Raw genomic sequence first — 19,497 nt, 5'->3', positions numbered from 1 at the left:
TGTCGTTTTTGGGTCTTGTAGGCTATTGCCGCCCGTGGATACGTGACTATGCAGAGATATCTCAACCTCTATATGATATCACATTCGGTGGTAAACATCTGGCCATGACTGACTCCTTGACTTGGACTACTGAAGCTGACAAAGCATTTACTGACTTGAAATTGGCTCTTTCTAGTTCTCCTTGTTTAGGACTCCCTGACCATAGTAAACCCTTTAATCTGTTTGTCTCTGAACGAGATGGGTTTATGTCAGCTGTTTTAACTCAGTCCCATGGTGATAAGCAACGTCCTGTTGGTTATTTTTCTAAACATCTGTCTACAACTGAGAGAGCAATGGTCTCGTGCCTCAGGTCTGTTGCTGCAGCTACTGAAGCTGTTCTTGCAACTGCCGATCTTGTTGCTATGTGTCCTTTAACTGTTCATGTTCCACATGCTGTTCATTCTCTTATCCTACAGGCTAAGACTGCTCATTTGACTCCTGCGAAAATGCTGCATTGGCAGAATGTTCTACTCACTATGTCTCATGTCACTCTGAAGCGTTGTACTGTTCTTAACCCTTCTACACTTCTTCCTACAGCAGAAGATGGTGAACCCCACTGCTGTTTGCAAGTGATTGACATTGCTATGAAACCTCGCGATGCCTTGTTTGATACACCATTGACTAATCCTGACTGTGTTTTCTTTGTAGATGGTTCAGCACAAAGGGAAGAGGGTATTCCTTGTGTTGCTTATGCTGTTTGCACTTCACATGATGTTGTTGAAAGTGCTAAGCTTCCGGGACATCTTTCTGCGCAAGCAGCAGAACTCTTTGCCTTAACTCGTGCTTTTATTCTAGGTGCTGGTAAGAATATTACAGTCTATACTGATTCTCAGTATGCTTTTAATGTGTGTCATAATTTTCATGCTCTTTGGAGCAACCGTGGGTTCATAGCTTCCAATGGGAAACCTATTGCTCATAGATCTCTCATTGTTAATCTTCTGTCAGCCCTTCTTCTTCCGAATTCTGTTGCTGTGTGTAAATGTCAGGCTCATACAAGTAATGTGGATCCAGTTTCACAGGGAAATGCTGTTGCTGACGCTGCTGCTAAAGCTGCTGCTCTTTCACCTGTCTCCCCAACTTTGCAGATGCATCTATCTTCCCAGGATGATTTTTTCTCTTTCCATGACGTTTCTCTTGTGCAGGGAGGAGCCGATAAGGAGGAAGTTTCTTCCTGGTCGAGGAACGGGTGCAAGCCCCTTGATTCAGGGGTTTGGGTTAGCCCGGATGGGTTACCTGTTTTGCCACGTGCTACATTCCCTTTCCTGGCAAAATTGTAAAAAAAAAAATCTTTGTAAGAAATGTGTCATTTGTGCTACAAATAATGTAGGTAGAGGATCAGACATGCCTCTCTCTGCGCATCCAAGGCCAGAGGGCCCTTTTGAACATTTGATGATGGATTTCATCGAACTCACTCCATGTAGGGGATATAAATACTGCCTAGTGGTGGTAGATATGTTTTCTAAATGGATCGAATGTTTGCCTTGCAGACATGCTACAGCTGTTTCGGTAGCAAAGGCTCTGCTGAGAGAAATCATTCCAAGATGGGGGCTCCCATCAAAATTGACTAGTGACAATGGCTCTCATTTTGTAAATAATGTGATTCAGAGCCTTTCGGAGAGTTTGCGAATAAATTTGAAGACACACTGTGCCTACCATCCAGCTAGTGGAGGTGCAGTGGAAAGAGCGAATCAGACCTTGAAAGGAAAACTCACAAAGTTGATAGCTGAAACGCAGCTAACATGGGTTGAGGTCTTACCTCTTGCGCTGATGTACATGAGGGGTCGTCCACATCAAACCACTGGACTTTCCCCTTATGAAGTACTTACGGGGCGTCCCATGCGTATGACTAATACACCTTTTCCCCAGAATAGGCTGACTCTGGTTGGTCTAGATGATGATATGATGGAGTATTGTTGTGCCCTTAACAATGTTCTGAAGGTTATCTTTCCGAAGGTGAAAGCTGCTCTTCCTGAACCCATCACAGCACAACTCCATACTATCCAACCAGGGGACTGGGTGGTGGTAAAGGATCTGAGAAGGAAGTACTGGCATCAACCTCGTTGGACTGGACCATTCCAGGTGTTGTTGACTACACCAACTGCAGTCCGTATAGCTGAGAGAGACACCTGGATTCACGCATCCCAGTGTAAATCCTTACCTCGAGATGACTCCACCCCAGCGTAAGCCTGGTCTGTGGGGCTTAGGAGAAGATGCCTGTCATAGAGTCCAGATGGCGGCATTCTTTGTGGGTGTAATCATCACCCTCCTCGTTGTGCAACCATGGAGCACACCTCCAGATGATCCTGGAGAGCGGAAGTCGTCAGAGCGCACGAGCTCACTTACTCCCAACACCGACATGCACACTGATATTGAAGACGCAGACATGGAACACAGTGACGGACTGACAATTTGGAAAGACACGGTATCCTCATTGAAAAGAAAGAAGCGGGCTATACTGAATTGGAAGCCGTATGGATTTGATGCTACCTCTGATTTGATAGATCCATATAATCCTGCTAATAATCATTGGTACAATTTCCTTATGTCAGAAGAGAGAGACCAAGTTTATCCGAATCAATCTGTTATTGCTGCATATAAGACGACTCATGTTGCTAATCGTCCTTTTGACCTTGAAGCTCATCCTTTTCCTTGTGAATTGTTTGCTGTGTATATTATTATGGATCGTTCAAATAGGTCTATGAATTATTCTGAATGTGTTAAGGAAAACAAATATTGGGAAGGGGATGTTAATGTGCCTAGGTTAGAAGCTTGCCTTGATTGGTGCTGTGCTAATTTGTGGCCAGCCCCATCAAAAGACTTAAATCCTGGTGTGCCTATTGAACGCCCTCGGTTGCCACCTGCACGTGAAGTAGGTTGTGTTTGTCAAAATAGTACAGGTTCGTATTTGGGTATATCTAGATGTAGGAGTTATCAAGCATATACTGCTAAAGATGATTCACTAGAAATTAAAATGCGTATAGAAGATAATACTGTCTTGGTAAGCACATTGCTCCCCTACTCTATGGAATCAGGTTTTCTTCCTTTTCCTTTTGTGTATTGGATTTGTGGAACTAAAGCTTACTTGTTTCTTCCTGCAAAATGGTCAGGCTGTTGTTTTCTTGCAAATCTGACCATTACTAATTTACATATGGTCCCAGTTGACTCTAAGGCTGATCACCATGCTGAACGTTTGCATAAACGTGATTTGGCTAAGTTTCATAATATAGAATCGTATCATTGGAGAATATCTTTGGGTGAAAAGTGGGCAATAGGCCTTTTTCCACACTATGGTGTTACTTATCTAGCCGATCACATTGACAACATTACTTATACTATGTCTGCTTTTGCTAATGAGACTATTGCAGGGTTTAAATGGCTTAAAGAGACTAGTAAATCACATAGGCTTACTCTACTAAAACATGAAATGGCATTGGATTATATTATGGCTAAGACAGGAGGACTTTGTACTACCTTAAATCTTACTGGTGATGTTTGTTTCACTCCGATTCCCAATAATACAGATAATCTTACTGGTGTTATTGATGCTTTGGAAGTAATCAGAGATGCTTTTGGTCCCTCGGCATCAGCAGGTTATAGTTTCCAAGTATGGTTAACTGATAGATTAGGACCTTGGGGAGCCATGTTGATACAATTATTGATTCCAGTTGTAATTGTGTTAGGCATAGTTCTTTGCTTTTGTACGTGTACTTTGACGTGTATGCGTGCTCTCATATATAGGTGGTTAGGTGGTGTGGTTGGTGGTGCGGTACAGCAGTATGTTAAAATGCGAACTCCACCAGAAGAGTGGATTCCTCCTTACTGTGGTGATGATGATCACTAAAGTTCAGTAGTGATTGTGTCTGAAAATACAAAGACGTAAATGTGAATATAGCTTTGTGACTTCTCTGACCAAACGAATGATATTTGATTAATCCTGTGATGTACCCTGTATTGTTATGTTATGGAGAAACAATATAGGACATGTTTGTTAATCTCATGCTGAATAGGGAATTGAATGTATTGAGATGGAATGTTGTTTTCAGCTGTATTCTTTTATTTTTTGTTTTTATCTACATTGGGTATGGCTTGCTTGTAACTTTAGAAGAAATGTTTTCCTCACTGTTTAAGTGATGTACTATATAGAATAGGCTGCATTTTGCATTATTTTATTTTAATCTAAGTTGTCACCTTGTGACAAAAGGGAGGAATGTAAGAAATAAAATGTATAATGTGCTTTTTTATATGGATAGTACACTCTGTTCTTGCTTTCCTTTGTCCTGGAAAGTGGAGTGTTTTTTGTCCTGCTTACTACAATGATGTAATCAGTGCTTGAATGCATGCATGATAACTATATATGGTTATGTGTGGTTTTAAATGATTCTATAGGTGGACACGCAGTAAAAAGTCCGAACTAGTGGGTTTGGTTTTGAACCAAGTGGGTTTGGCTATGAGCCAAGATTTATAGTTTTGTTTACTTTAACCTATATAAGTGGATCCTAAACTCCGTTCTTTGTCACTTCTTTGTTGCTTGTTTGGAACACTGAACTGAACCATGCATGGCTGAATAAAGAATCCACAGAAGACTCTTGAACCTTGCTTATTCATTTTGACCCACAACGGGTGAAGTAAATTTTTGCATTTACAATATACAGAACAGATTTGACCTCTGACCCAGCTCTGAAAGCTGTGTGGTATTGACCACACTAAATGTCTGATTTTAAGCAGCCAGGTTGTGCTATGATGGAAAGCCAACAATTGATGGAAAGAAGAGAACCTAAGCTTTAATTTGATGTGCAACATGTTTGATTTGAAGCAGGTTTACCAGAAATACAGGAGGATAAGTTAGAATATAAAACCAGTTGGCTGCAGGCCTTTTAAAAACAGCTGAATACAACCATAATTCATCAGTGTGCTGCTAGCCACCAGAAGGGGTAAACTCAACAATGTTGGACTCTATGAAAAGGTCTGAATCTGAGCTTTAAATTGAGGTGTCACTCCAGTAAATCAGATCATGCTAGCCTGAAAGACCAGGCTAAATATACAGAACAGATTTGACCTCTGACCCAGCTCTGAAAGCTGTGTGGTATTGACCACACTAAATGTCTGATTTTAAGCAGCCAGGTTGTGATAGGATGGAAAGCCAACAATTGTTGGAAAGAAGAGAACCTAAGCTTTAATTTGATGTGCAACATGTTTGATTTGAAGCAGGTAACCCAGAAATACAGGAGGATAAGTTAGAATATAAAACCTGTTGGCTGCAGGCCTTTTGAAAACAGCTGAATGTAACCATAATTCATCAGTGTGCTGCTAGCCACCAGAAGGGGTAAACTCAACAATGTTGGACTCTATGAAAAGGTCTGAATCTTAGCTTTAAATTGAGGTGTCACTCCAGTAAATCAGATCATGCTAGCCTGAAGGACCAGGCTAAATATACAGAACAGATTTGACCTCTGACCCAGCTCTGAAAGCTGTGTGGTATTGACCACACTAAATGTCTGATTTTAAGCAGCCAGGTTGTGATAGGATAGAAAGCCAACAATTGATGGAAAGAAGAGAACCTAAGCTTTAATTTGATGTGCAACATGTTTGATTTGAAGCAGGTTTACCAGAAATACAGGAGGATAAGTTAGAATAGAAAACCTGTTGGCTACAGGCCCTTTGAAAACAGCTGAATGTAACCATAATTCATCAGTGTGCTGCTAGCCACCAGAAGGGGTAAACTCAACAATGTTGGACTCTATGAAAAGGTCTGAATCTTAGCTTTAAATTGAGGTGTCGCTCCAGTAAATCAGATCATGCTAGCCTGAAGGACCAGGCTAAATATACAGAACAGATTTGACCTCTGACCCAGCTCTGAAAGCTGTGTGGTATTGACCACACTAAATGTCTGATTTTAAGCAGCCAGGTTGTGATAGGATGGAAAGCCAACAATTGATGGAAAGAAGAGAACCTAAGCTTTAATTTGATGTGCAACATGTTTGATTTGAAGCAGGTTTACCAGAAATACAGGAGGATAAGTTAGAATAGAAAACCTGTTGGCTGCAGGCCTTTTGAAAACAGCTGAATGTAACCATAATTCATCAGTGTGCTGCTAGCCACCAGAAGGGGTAAACTCAACAATGTTGGACTCTATGAAAAGGTCTGAATCTTAGCTTTAAATTGAGGTGTCACTCCAGTAAATCAGATCATGCTAGCCTGAAGGACCAGGCTAAATATACAGAACAGATTTGACCTCTGACCCAGCTCTGAAAGCTGTGTGGTATTGACCACACTAAATGTCTGATTTTAAGCAGCCAGGTTGTGCTATGATGGAAAGCCAACAATTGATGGAAAGAAGAGAACCTAAGCTTTAATTTGATGTGCAACATGTTTGATTTGAAGCAGGTTTACCAGAAATACAGGAGGATAAGTTAGAATATAAAACCAGTTGGCTGCAGGCCTTTTAAAAACAGCTGAATATAACCATAATTCATCAGTGTGCTGCTAGCCACCAGAAGGTTTAAAATGAACAATGTTGGAGTCTATGAAAAGGTCTGAATCTGAGCTTTAAATTGAGGTGTCACTCCAGTAAATCAGATCATGCTAGCCTGAAAGACCAGGCTAAATATACAGAACAGATTTGACCTCTGACCCAGCTCTGAAAGCTGTGTGGTATTGACCACACTAAATGTCTGATTTTAAGCAGCCAGGTTGTGATAGGATGGAAAGCCAACAATTGTTGGAAAGAAGAGAACCTAAGCTTTAATTTGATGTGCAACATGTTTGATTTGAAGCAGGTTTACCAGAAATACAGGAGGATAAGTTAGAATATAAAACCAGTTGGCTGCAGGCCTTTTAAAAACAGCTGAATGTAACCATAATTCATCAGTGTGCTGCTAGCCACCAGAAGGTTTAAAATGAACAATGTTGGAGTCTATGAAAAGGTCTGAATCTGAGCTTTAAATTGAGGTGTCACTCCAGTAAATCAGATCATGCTAGCCTGAAAGACCAGGCTAAATATACAGAACAGATTTGACCTCTGAACCAGCTCTGAAAGCAGTGTGGTATTGACCACACTAAATGTCTGATTTTAAGCAGCCAGGTTGTGCTATGATGGAAAGCCAACAATTGATGGAAAGAAGAGAACCTAAGCTTTAATTTGATGTGCAACATGTTTGATTTGAAGCAGGTTTACCAGAAATACAGGAGGATAAGTTAGAATATAAAACCAGTTGGCTGCAGGCCTTTTAAAAACAGCTGAATATAACCATAATTCATCAGTGTGCTGCTAGCCACCAGAAGGTTTAAAATGAACAATGTTGGAGTCTATGAAAAGGTCTGAATCTGAGCTTTAAATTGAGGTGTCACTCCAGTAAATCAGATCATGCTAGCCTGAAAGACCAGGCTAAATATACAGAACAGATTTGACCTCTGACCCAGCTCTGAAAGCTGTGTGGTATTGACCACACTAAATGTCTGATTTTAAGCAGCCAGGTTGTGATAGGATGGAAAGCCAACAATTGTTGGAAAGAAGAGAACCTAAGCTTTAATTTGATGTGCAACATGTTTGATTTGAAGCAGGTTTACCAGAAATACAGGAGGATAAGTTAGAATATAAAACCAGTTGGCTGCAGGCCTTTTAAAAACAGCTGAATGTAACCATAATTCATCAGTGTGCTGCTAGCCACCAGAAGGTTTAAAATGAACAATGTTGGAGTCTATGAAAAGGTCTGAATCTGAGCTTTAAATTGAGGTGTCACTCCAGTAAATCAGATCATGCTAGCCTGAAAGACCAGGCTAAATATACAGAACAGATTTGACCTCTGAACCAGCTCTGAAAGCTGTGTGGTATTGACCACACTAAATGTCTGATTTTAAGCAGCCAGGTTGTGCTATGATGGAAAGCCAACAATTGATGGAAAGAAGAGAACCTAAGCTTTAATTTTATGTGCAACATGTTTGATTTGAAGCAGGTTTACCAGAAATACAGGAGGATAAGTTAGAATAGAAAACCTGTTGGCTACAGGCCCTTTGAAAACAGCTGAATGTAACCATAATTCATCAGTGTGCTGCTAGCCACCAGAAGGGGTAAACTCAACAATGTTGGACTCTATGAAAAGGTCTGAATCTTAGCTTTAAATTGAGGTGTCGCTCCAGTAAATCAGATCATGCTAGCCTGAAGGACCAGGCTAAATATACAGAACAGATTTGACCTCTGACCCAGCTCTGAAAGCTGTGTGGTATTGACCACACTAAATGTCTGATTTTAAGCAGCCAGGTTGTGATAGAATGGAAAGCCAACAATTGATGGAAAGAAGAGAACCTAAGCTTTAATTTGATGTGCAACATGTTTGATTTGAAGCAGGTTTACCAGAAATACAGGAGGATAAGTTAGAATAGAAAACCTGTTGGCTGCAGGCCTTTTGAAAACAGCTGAATGTAACCATAATTCATCAGTGTGCTGCTAGCCACCAAAAGGGGTAAACTCAACAATGTTGGACTCTATGAAAAGGTCTGAATCTTAGCTTTAAATTGAGGTGTCACTCCAGTAAATCAGATCATGCTAGCCTGAAGGACCAGGCTAAATATACAGAACAGATTTGACCTCTGACCCAGCTCTGAAAGCTGTGTGGTATTGACCACACTAAATGTCTGATTTTAAGCAGCCAGGTTGTGCTATGATGGAAAGCCAACAATTGATGGAAAGAAGAGAACCTAAGCTTTAATTTGATGTGCAACATGTTTGATTTGAAGCAGGTTTACCAGAAATACAGGAGGATAAGTTAGAATATAAAACCTGTTGGCTGCAGGCCTTTTGAAAACAGCTGAATGTAACCATAATTCATCAGTGTGCTGCTAGCCACCAGAAGGGGTAAACTCAACAATGTTGGACTCTATGAAAAGGTCTGAATCTTAGCTTTAAATTGAGGTGTCACTCCAGTAAATCAGATCATGCTAGCCTGAAGGACCAGGCTAAATATACAGAACAGATTTGACCTCTGACCCAGCTCTGAAAGCTGTGTGGTATTGACCACACTAAATGTCTGATTTTAAGCAGCCAGGTTGTGCTATGATGGAAAGCCAACAATTGATGGAAAGAAGAGAACCTAAGCTTTAATTTTATGTGCAACATGTTTGATTTGAAGCAGGTTTACCAGAAATACAGGAGGATAAGTTAGAATATAAAACCAGTTGGCTGCAGGCCTTTTAAAAACAGCTGAATATAACCATAATTCATCAGTGTGCTGCTAGCCACCAGAAGGTTTAAAATGAACAATGTTGGAGTCTATGAAAAGGTCTGAATCTGAGCTTTAAATTGAGGTGTCACTCCAGTAAATCAGATCATGCTAGCCTGAAAGACCAGGCTAAATATACAGAACAGATTTGACCTCTGACCCAGCTCTGAAAGCTGTGTGGTATTGACCACACTAAATGTCTGATTTTAAGCAGCCAGGTTGTGATAGGATGGAAAGCCAACAATTGTTGGAAAGAAGAGAACCTAAGCTTTAATTTGATGTGCAACATGTTTGATTTGAAGCAGGTTTACCAGAAATACAGGAGGATAAGTTAGAATATAAAACCAGTTGGCTGCAGGCCTTTTAAAAACAGCTGAATGTAACCATAATTCATCAGTGTGCTGCTAGCCACCAGAAGGTTTAAAATGAACAATGTTGGAGTCTATGAAAAGGTCTGAATCTGAGCTTTAAATTGAGGTATCACTCCAGTAAATCAGATCATGCTAGCCTGAAAGACCAGGCTAAATATACAGAACAGATTTGACCTCTGAACCAGCTCTGAAAGCTGTGTGGTATTGACCACACTAAATGTCTGATTTTAAGCAGCCAGGTTGTGCTATGATGGAAAGCCAACAATTGATGGAAAGAAGAGAACCTAAGCTTTAATTTGATGTGCAACATGTTTGATTTGAAGCAGGTTTACCAGAAATACAGGAGGATAAGTTAGAATAGAAAACCTGTTGGCTACAGGCCCTTTGAAAACAGCTGAATGTAACCATAATTCATCAGTGTGCTGCTAGCCACCAGAAGGGGTAAACTCAACAATGTTGGACTCTATGAAAAGGTCTGAATCTTAGCTTTAAATTGAGGTGTCGCTCCAGTAAATCAGATCATGCTAGCCTGAAGGACCAGGCTAAATATACAGAACAGATTTGACCTCTGACCCAGCTCTGAAAGCTGTGTGGTATTGACCACACTAAATGTCTGATTTTAAGCAGCCAGGTTGTGATAGAATGGAAAGCCAACAATTGATGGAAAGAAGAGAACCTAAGCTTTAATTTGATGTGCAACATGTTTGATTTGAAGCAGGTTTACCAGAAATACAGGAGGATAAGTTAGAATAGAAAACCTGTTGGCTGCAGGCCTTTTGAAAACAGCTGAATGTAACCATAATTCATCAGTGTGCTGCTAGCCACCAAAAGGGGTAAACTCAACAATGTTGGACTCTATGAAAAGGTCTGAATCTTAGCTTTAAATTGAGGTGTCACTCCAGTAAATCAGATCATGCTAGCCTGAAGGACCAGGCTAAATATACAGAACAGATTTGACCTCTGACCCAGCTCTGAAAGCTGTGTGGTATTGACCACACTAAATGTCTGATTTTAAGCAGCCAGGTTGTGCTATGATGGAAAGCCAACAATTGATGGAAAGAAGAGAACCTAAGCTTTAATTTGATGTGCAACATGTTTGATTTGAAGCAGGTTTACCAGAAATACAGGAGGATAAGTTAGAATATAAAACCAGTTGGCTGCAGGCCTTTTAAAAACAGCTGAATACAACCATAATTCATCAGTGTGCTGCTAGCCACCAGAAGGTTTAAAATGAACAATGTTGGAGTCTATGAAAAGGTCTGAATCTGAGCTTTAAATTGAGGTGTCACTCCAGTAAATCAGATCATGCTAGCCTGAAAGACCAGGCTAAATATACAGAACAGATTTGACCTCTGACCCAGCTCTGAAAGCTGTGTGGTATTGACCACACTAAATGTCTGATTTTAAGCAGCCAGGTTGTGATAGGATGGAAAGCCAACAATTGTTGGAAAGAAGAGAACCTAAGCTTTAATTTGATGTGCAACATGTTTGATTTGAAGCAGGTTTACCAGAAATACAGGAGGATAAGTTAGAATATAAAACCAGTTGGCTGCAGGCCTTTTAAAAACAGCTGAATGTAACCATAATTCATCAGTGTGCTGCTAGCCACCAGAAGGTTTAAAATGAACAATGTTGGAGTCTATGAAAAGGTCTGAATCTGAGCTTTAAATTGAGGTGTCACTCCAGTAAATCAGATCATGCTAGCCTGAAAGACCAGGCTAAATATACAGAACAGATTTGACCTCTGAACCAGCTCTGAAAACTGTGTGGTATTGACCACACTAAATGTCTGATTTTAAGCAGCCAGGTTGTGCTATGATGGAAAGCCAACAATTGATGGAAAGAAGAGAACCTAAGCTTTAATTTGATGTGCAACATGTTTGATTTGAAGCAGGTTTACCAGAAATACAGGAGGATAAGTTAGAATATAAAACCAGTTGGCTGCAGGCCTTTTAAAAACAGCTGAATATAACCATAATTCATCAGTGTGCTGCTAGCCACCAGAAGGTTTAAAATGAACAATGTTGGAGTCTATGAAAAGGTCTGAATCTGAGCTTTAAATTGAGGTGTCACTCCAGTAAATCAGATCATGCTAGCCTGAAAGACCAGGCTAAATATACAGAACAGATTTGACCTCTGACCCAGCTCTGAAAGCTGTGTGGTATTGACCACACTAAATGTCTGATTTTAAGCAGCCAGGTTGTGCTATGATGGAAAGCCAACAATTGATGGAAAGAAGAGAACCTAAGCTTTAATTTGATGTGCAACATGTTTGATTTGAAGCAGGTTTACCAGAAATACAGGAGGATAAGTTAGAATAGAAAACCTGTTGGCTACAGGCCCTTTGAAAACAGCTGAATGTAACCATAATTCATCAGTGTGCTGCTAGCCACCAGAAGGGGTAAACTCAACAATGTTGGACTCTATGAAAAGGTCTGAATCTTAGCTTTAAATTGAGGTGTCGCTCCAGTAAATCAGATCATGCTAGCCTGAAGGACCAGGCTAAATATACAGAACAGATTTGACCTCTGACCCAGCTCTGAAAGCTGTGTGGTATTGACCACACTAAATGTCTGATTTTAAGCAGCCAGGTTGTGATAGAATGGAAAGCCAACAATTGATGGAAAGAAGAGAACCTAAGCTTTAATTTGATGTGCAACATGTTTGATTTGAAGCAGGTTTACCAGAAATACAGGAGGATAAGTTAGAATAGAAAACCTGTTGGCTGCAGGCCTTTTGAAAACAGCTGAATGTAACCATAATTCATCAGTGTGCTGCTAGCCACCAAAAGGGGTAAACTCAACAATGTTGGACTCTATGAAAAGGTCTGAATCTTAGCTTTAAATTGAGGTGTCACTCCAGTAAATCAGATCATGCTAGCCTGAAGGACCAGGCTAAATATACAGAACAGATTTGACCTCTGACCCAGCTCTGAAAGCTGTGTGGTATTGACCACACTAAATGTCTGATTTTAAGCAGCCAGGTTGTGCTATGATGGAAAGCCAACAATTGATGGAAAGAAGAGAACCTAAGCTTTAATTTGATGTGCAACATGTTTGATTTGAAGCAGGTTTACCAGAAATACAGGAGGATAAGTTAGAATAGAAAACCTGTTGGCTGCAGGCCTTTTGAAAACAGCTGAATGTAACCATAATTCATCAGTGTGCTGCTAGCCACCAGAAGAGGTAAACTCAACAATGTTGGACACTATGAAAAGGTCTGAATCTTAGCTTTAAATTGAGGTGTCACTCCAGTAAATCAGATCATGCTAGCCTGAAGGACCAGGCTAAATATACAGAACAGATTTGACCTCTGACCCAGCTCTGAAAGCTGTGTGGTATTGACCACACTAAATGTCTGATTTTAAGCAGCCAGGTTGTGCTATGATGGAAAGCCAACAATTGTTGGAAAGAAGAGAACCTAAGCTTTAATTTGATGTGCAACATGTTTGATTTGAAGCAGGTTTACCAGAAATACAGGAGGATAAGTTAGAATAGAAAACCTGTTGGCTACAGGCCCTTTGAAAACAGCTGAATGTCACCATAATTCATCAGTGTGCTGCTAGCCACCAGAAGGGGTAAACTCAACAATGTTGGACTCTATGAAAAGGTCTGAATCTTAGCTTTAAATTGAGGTGTCGCTCCAGTAAATCAGATCATGCTAGCCTGAAGGACCAGGCTAAATATACAGAACAGATTTGACCTCTGACCCAGCTCTGAAAGCTGTGTGGTATTGACCACACTAAATGTCTGATTTTAAGCAGCCAGGTTGTGCTATGATGGAAAGCCAACAATTGATGGAAAGAAGAGAACCTAAGCTTTAATTTGATGTGCAACATGTTTGATTTGAAGCAGGTTTACCAGAAATACAGGAGGATAAGTTAGAATAGAAAACCTGTTGGCTACAGGCCCTTTGTAAACAGCTGAATGTAACCATAATTCATCAGTGTGCTGCTAGCCACCAGAAGGGGTAAACTCAACAATGTTGGACTCTATGAAAAGGTCTGAATCTTAGCTTTAAATTGAGGTGTCGCTCCAGTAAATCAGATCATGCTAGCCTGAAGGACCAGGCTAAATATACAGAACAGATTTGACCTCTGACCCAGCTCTGAAAGCTGTGTGGTATTGACCACACTAAATGTCTGATTTTAAGCAGCCAGGTTGTGATAGAATGGAAAGCCAACAATTGATGGAAAGAAGAGAACCTAAGCTTTAATTTGATGTGCAACATGTTTGATTTGAAGCAGGTTTACCAGAAATACAGGAGGATAAGTTAGAATAGAAAACCTGTTGGCTGCAGGCCTTTTGAAAACAGCTGAATGTAACCATAATTCATCAGTGTGCTGCTAGCCACCAAAAGGGGTAAACTCAACAATGTTGGACTCTATGAAAAGGTCTGAATCTTAGCTTTAAATTGAGGTGTCACTCCAGTAAATCAGATCATGCTAGCCTGAAGGACCAGGCTAAATATACAGAACAGATTTGACCTCTGACCCAGCTCTGAAAGCTGTGTGGTATTGACCACACTAAATGTCTGATTTTAAGCAGCCAGGTTGTGCTATGATGGAAAGCCAACAATTGATGGAAAGAAGAGAACCTAAGCTTTAATTTGATGTGCAACATGTTTGATTTGAAGCAGGTTTACCAGAAATACAGGAGGATAAGTTAGAATATAAAACCAGTTGGCTGCAGGCCTTTTAAAAACAGCTGAATATAACCATAATTCATCAGTGTGCTGCTAGCCACCAGAAGGTTTAAAATGAACAATGTTGGACACTATGAAAAGGTCTGAATCTGAGCTTTAAATTGAGGTGTCACTCCAGTAAATCAGATCATGCTAGCCTGAAGGACCAGGCTAAATATACAGAACAGATTTGACCTCTGACCCAGCTCTGAAAGCTGTGTGGTATTGACCACACTAAATGTCTGATTTTAAGCAGCCAGGTTGTGATAGGATGGAAAGCCAACAATTGATGGAAAGAAGAGAACCTAAGCTTTAATTTGATGTGCAACATGTTTGATTTGAAGCAGGTTTACCAGAAATACAGGAGGATAAGTTAGAATATAAAACCTGTTGGCTGCAGGCCTTTTGAAAACAGCTGAATGTAACCATAATTCATCAGTGTGCTGCTAGCCACCAGAAGGGGTAAACTCAACAATGTTGGACTCTATGAAAAGGTCTGAATCTTAGCTTTAAATTGAGGTGTCACTCCAGTAAATCAGATCATGCTAGCCTGAAGGACCAGGCTAAATATACAGAACAGATTTGACCTCTGACCCAGCTCTGAAAGCTGTGTGGTATTGACCACACTAAATGTCTGATTTTAAGCAGCCAGGTTGTGCTATGATGGAAAGCCAACAATTTATGGAAAGAAGAGAACCTAAGCTTTAATTTGATGTGCAACATGTTTGATTTGAAGCAGGTTTACCAGAAATACAGGAGGATAAGTTAGAATAGAAAACCTGTTGGCTGCAGGCCTTTTGAAAACAGCTGAATGTAACCATAATTCATCAGTGTGCTGCTAGCCACCAGAAGGGGTAAACTCAACAATGTTGGACTCTATGAAAAGGTCTGAATCTTAGCTTTAAATTGAGGTGTCACTCCAATAATTTAGATCATGCTAGCCTGAAGGACCAGGCTAAATATACAGAACAGATTTGACCTCTGACCCAGCTCTGAAAGCTGTGTGGTATTGACCACACTAAATGTCTGATTTTAAGCAGCCAGGTTGTGCTATGATGGAAAGCCAACAATTGATGGAAAGAAGAGAACTTAAGCTTTAATTTGATGTGCAACATGTTTGATTTGAAGCAGGTTTACCAGAAATACAGGAGGATAAGTTAGAATAGAAAACCTGTTGGCTACAGGCCCTTTGAAAACAGCTGAATGTAACCATAATTCATCAGTGTGCTGCTAGCCACCAGAAGGGGTAAACTCAACAATGTTGGACTCTATGAAAAGGTCTGAATCTTAGCTTTAAATTGAGGTGTCGCTCCAGTAAATCAGATCATGCTAGCCTGAAGGACCAGGCTAAATATACAGAACAGATTTGACCTCTGACCCAGCTCTGAAAGCTGTGTGGTATTGACCACACTAAATGTCTGATTTTAAGCAGCCAGGTTGTGATAGAATGGAAAGCCAACGATTGATGGAAAGAAGAGAACCTAAGCTTTAATTTGATGTGCAACATGTTTGATTTGAAGCAGGTTTACCAGAAATACAGGAGGATAAGTTAGAATAGAAAACCTGTTGGCTGCAGGCCTTTTGAAAACAGCTGAATGTAACCATAATTCATCAGTGTGCTGCTAGCCACCAAAAGGGGTAAACTCAACAATGTTGGACTCTATGAAAAGGTCTGAATCTTAGCTTTAAATTGAGGTGTCACTCCAGTAAATCAGATCATGCTAGCCTGAAGGACCAGGCTAAATATACAGAACAGATTTGACCTCTGACCCAGCTCTGAAAGCTGTGTGGTATTGACCACACTAAATGTCTGATTTTAAGCAGCCAGGTTGTGCTATGATGGAAAGCCAACAATTGATGGAAAGAAGAGAACCTAAGCTTTAATTTGATGTGCAACATGTTTGATTTGAAGCAGGTTTACCAGAAATACAGGAGGATAAGTTAGAATATAAAACCAGTTGGCTGCAGGCCTTTTAAAAACAGCTGAATACAACCATAATTCATCAGTGTGCTGCTAGCCACCAGAAGGTTTAAAATGAACAATGTTGGAGTCTATGAAAAGGTCTGAATCTGAGCTTTAAATTGAGGTGTCACTCCAGTAAATCAGATCATGCTAGCCTGAAAGACCAGGCTAAATATACAGAACAGATTTGACCTCTGACCCAGCTCTGAAAGCTGTGTGGTATTGACCACACTAAATGTCTGATTTTAAGCAGCCAGGTTGTGATAGGATGGAAAGCCAACAATTGTTGGAAAGAAGAGAACCTAAGCTTTAATTTGATGTGCAACATGTTTGATTTGAAGCAGGTTTACCAGAAATACAGGAGGATAAGTTAGAATATAAAACCAGTTGGCTGCAGGCCTTTTAAAAACAGCTGAATGTAACCATAATTCATCAGTGTGCTGCTAGCCACCAGAAGGTTTTAAATGAACAATGTTGGAGTCTATGAAAAGGTCTGAATCTGAGCTTTAAATTGAGGTGTCACTCCAGTAAATCAGATCATGCTAGCCTGAAAGACCAGGCTAAATATACAGAACAGATTTGACCTCTGAACCAGCTCTGAAAGCTGTGTGGTATTGACCACACTAAATGTCTGATTTTAAGCAGCCAGGTTGTGCTATGATGGAAAGCCAACAATTGATGGAAAGAAGAGAACCTAAGCTTTAATTTTATGTGCAACATGTTTGATTTGAAGCAGGTTTACCAGAAATACAGGAGGATAAGTTAGAATAGAAAACCTGTTGGCTACAGGCCCTTTGAAAACAGCTGAATGTAACCATAATTCATCAGTGTGCTGCTAGCCACCAGAAGGGGTAAACTCAACAATGTTGGACTCTATGAAAAGGTCTGAATCTTAGCTTTAAATTGAGGTGTCGCTCCAGTAAATCAGATCATGCTAGCCTGAAGGACCAGGCTAAATATACAGAACAGATTTGACCTCTGACCCAGCTCTGAAAGCTGTGTGGTATTGACCACACTAAATGTCTGATTTTAAGCAGCCAGGTTGTGATAGAATGGAAAGCCAACAATTGATGGAAAGAAGAGAACCTAAGCTTTAATTTGATGTGCAACATGTTTGATTTGAAGCAGGTTTACCAGAAATACAGGAGGATAAGTTAGAATAGAAAACCTGTTGGCTGCAGGCCTTTTGAAAACAGCTGAATGTAACCATAATTCATCAGTGTGCTGCTAGCCACCAAAAGGGGTAAACTCAACAATGTTGGACTCTATGAAAAGGTCTGAATCTTAGCTTTAAATTGAGGTGTCACTCCAGTAAATCAGATCATGCTAGCCTGAAGGACCAGGCTAAATATACAGAACAGATTTGACCTCTGACCCAGCTCTGAAAGCTGTGTGGTATTGACCACACTAAATGTCTGATTTTAAGCAGCCAGGTTGTGATAGGATGGAAAGCCAACAATTGTTGGAAAGAAGAGAACCTAAGCTTTAATTTGATGTGCAACATGTTTGATTTGAAGCAGGTTTACCAGAAATACAGGAGGATAAGTTAGAATATAAAACCAGTTGGCTGCAGGCATTTTAAAAACAGCTGAATATAACCATAATTCATCAGTGTGCTGCTAGCCACCAGAAGGGGTAATCTCAACAATGTTGTACTCTATGAAAAGGTCTGAATCTTAGCTTTAAATTGAGGTGTCACTCCAGTAAATCAGATCATGCTAGCCTGAAAGACCAGGCTAAATATACAGAACAGATTTGATTTGACCTCTGACCCAGCTCTGAAAGCTGTGTGGTATTGACCACACTAAATGTCTGATTTTAAGCAGCCAGGTTGTGCTATGATGGAAAGCCAACAATTGATGGAAAGAAGAGAACCTAAGCTTTAATTTGATGTGCAACATGTTTGATTTGAAGCAGGTTTACCAGAAATACAGGAGGATAAGTTAGAATAGAAAACCTGTTGGCTACAGGCCTTTTCAAAACAGCTGAATGTAACCATAATTCATCAGTGTGCTGCTAGCCACCAGAAGGGGTAAAATCAAGAATGTTGGACACTATGAAAAGGTCTGAATCTGAGCTTTAAATTGAGGTGTCACTCAAGTAAATCAGATCATGCTAGCCTGAAAGACCAGGCTAAATATACAGAACAGATTTGACCTCTGACCCAGCTCTGAAAGCTGTGTGGTATTGACCACACTAAATGTCTGATTTTAAGCAGCCAGCTTGTGCTATGATGGAAAGTCAACAATTGATGGAAAGAAGAGAACCTAAGCTTTAATTTGATGTGCAACATGTTTGATTTGAAGCAGGTTTACCAGAAATACAGGAGGATAAGTTAGAATAGAAAATCTGTTGGCTGCAGGCCTTTTGAAAACAGCTGAATGTAACCATAATTCATCAGTGTGCTGCTAGCCACCAGAAGGGGTAAAATCAACAATGTTGGACTCTATGAAAAGGTCTGAATCTTAGCTATAAATTGAGGTGTCACTCCAGTAAATCAGATCATGCTAGCCTGAAAGACCAGGCTAAATATACAGAACAGATTTGACCTCTGAACCAGCTCTGAAAGCTGTGTGGTATTGACCACACTAAATGTCTGATTTTAAGCAGCCAGGTTGTGCTATGATGGAAAGCCAACAATTGATGGAAAGAAGAGAACCTAAGCTTTAATTTGATGTGCAACATGTTTGATTTGAAGCAGGTTTACCAGAAATACAGGAGGATAAGTTAGAATAGAAAACCTGTTGGCTGCAGGCCTTTTGAAAACAGCTGAATGTAACCATAATTCATCAGTGTGCTGCTAGCCACCAGAAGGGGTAAAATCAACAATGTTGGACTCTATGAAAAGGTCTGAATCTTAGCTTTAAATTGAGGTGTCACTCCAGTAAATCAGATCATGCTAGCCTGAAAGACCAGGCTAAATATACAGAACAGATTTGACCTCTGAACCAGCTCTGAAAGCTGTGTGGTATTGACCACACTAAATGTCTGATTTTAAGCAGCCAGGTTGTGCTATGATGGAAAGCCAACAATTGATGGAAAGAAGAGAACCTAAGCTTTAATTTGATGTGCAACATGTTTGATTTGAAGCAGGTTTACCAGAAATACAGGAGGATAAGTTAGAATAGAAAACCTGTTGGCTGCAGGCCTTTTGAAAACAGCTGAATGTAACCATAATTCATCAGTGTGCTGCTAGCCACCAGAAGGGGTAAAATCAACAATGTTG

This window comes from Centroberyx gerrardi, chromosome 8 (genome assembly GCF_048128805.1).
Source record: "Centroberyx gerrardi isolate f3 chromosome 8, fCenGer3.hap1.cur.20231027, whole genome shotgun sequence".
NCBI classification, from domain to species: domain Eukaryota; kingdom Metazoa; phylum Chordata; class Actinopteri; order Beryciformes; family Berycidae; genus Centroberyx; species Centroberyx gerrardi.
The sequence above is the reverse complement of the archived record's forward strand: the minus strand, read 5'-3'. Positions refer to the sequence as shown.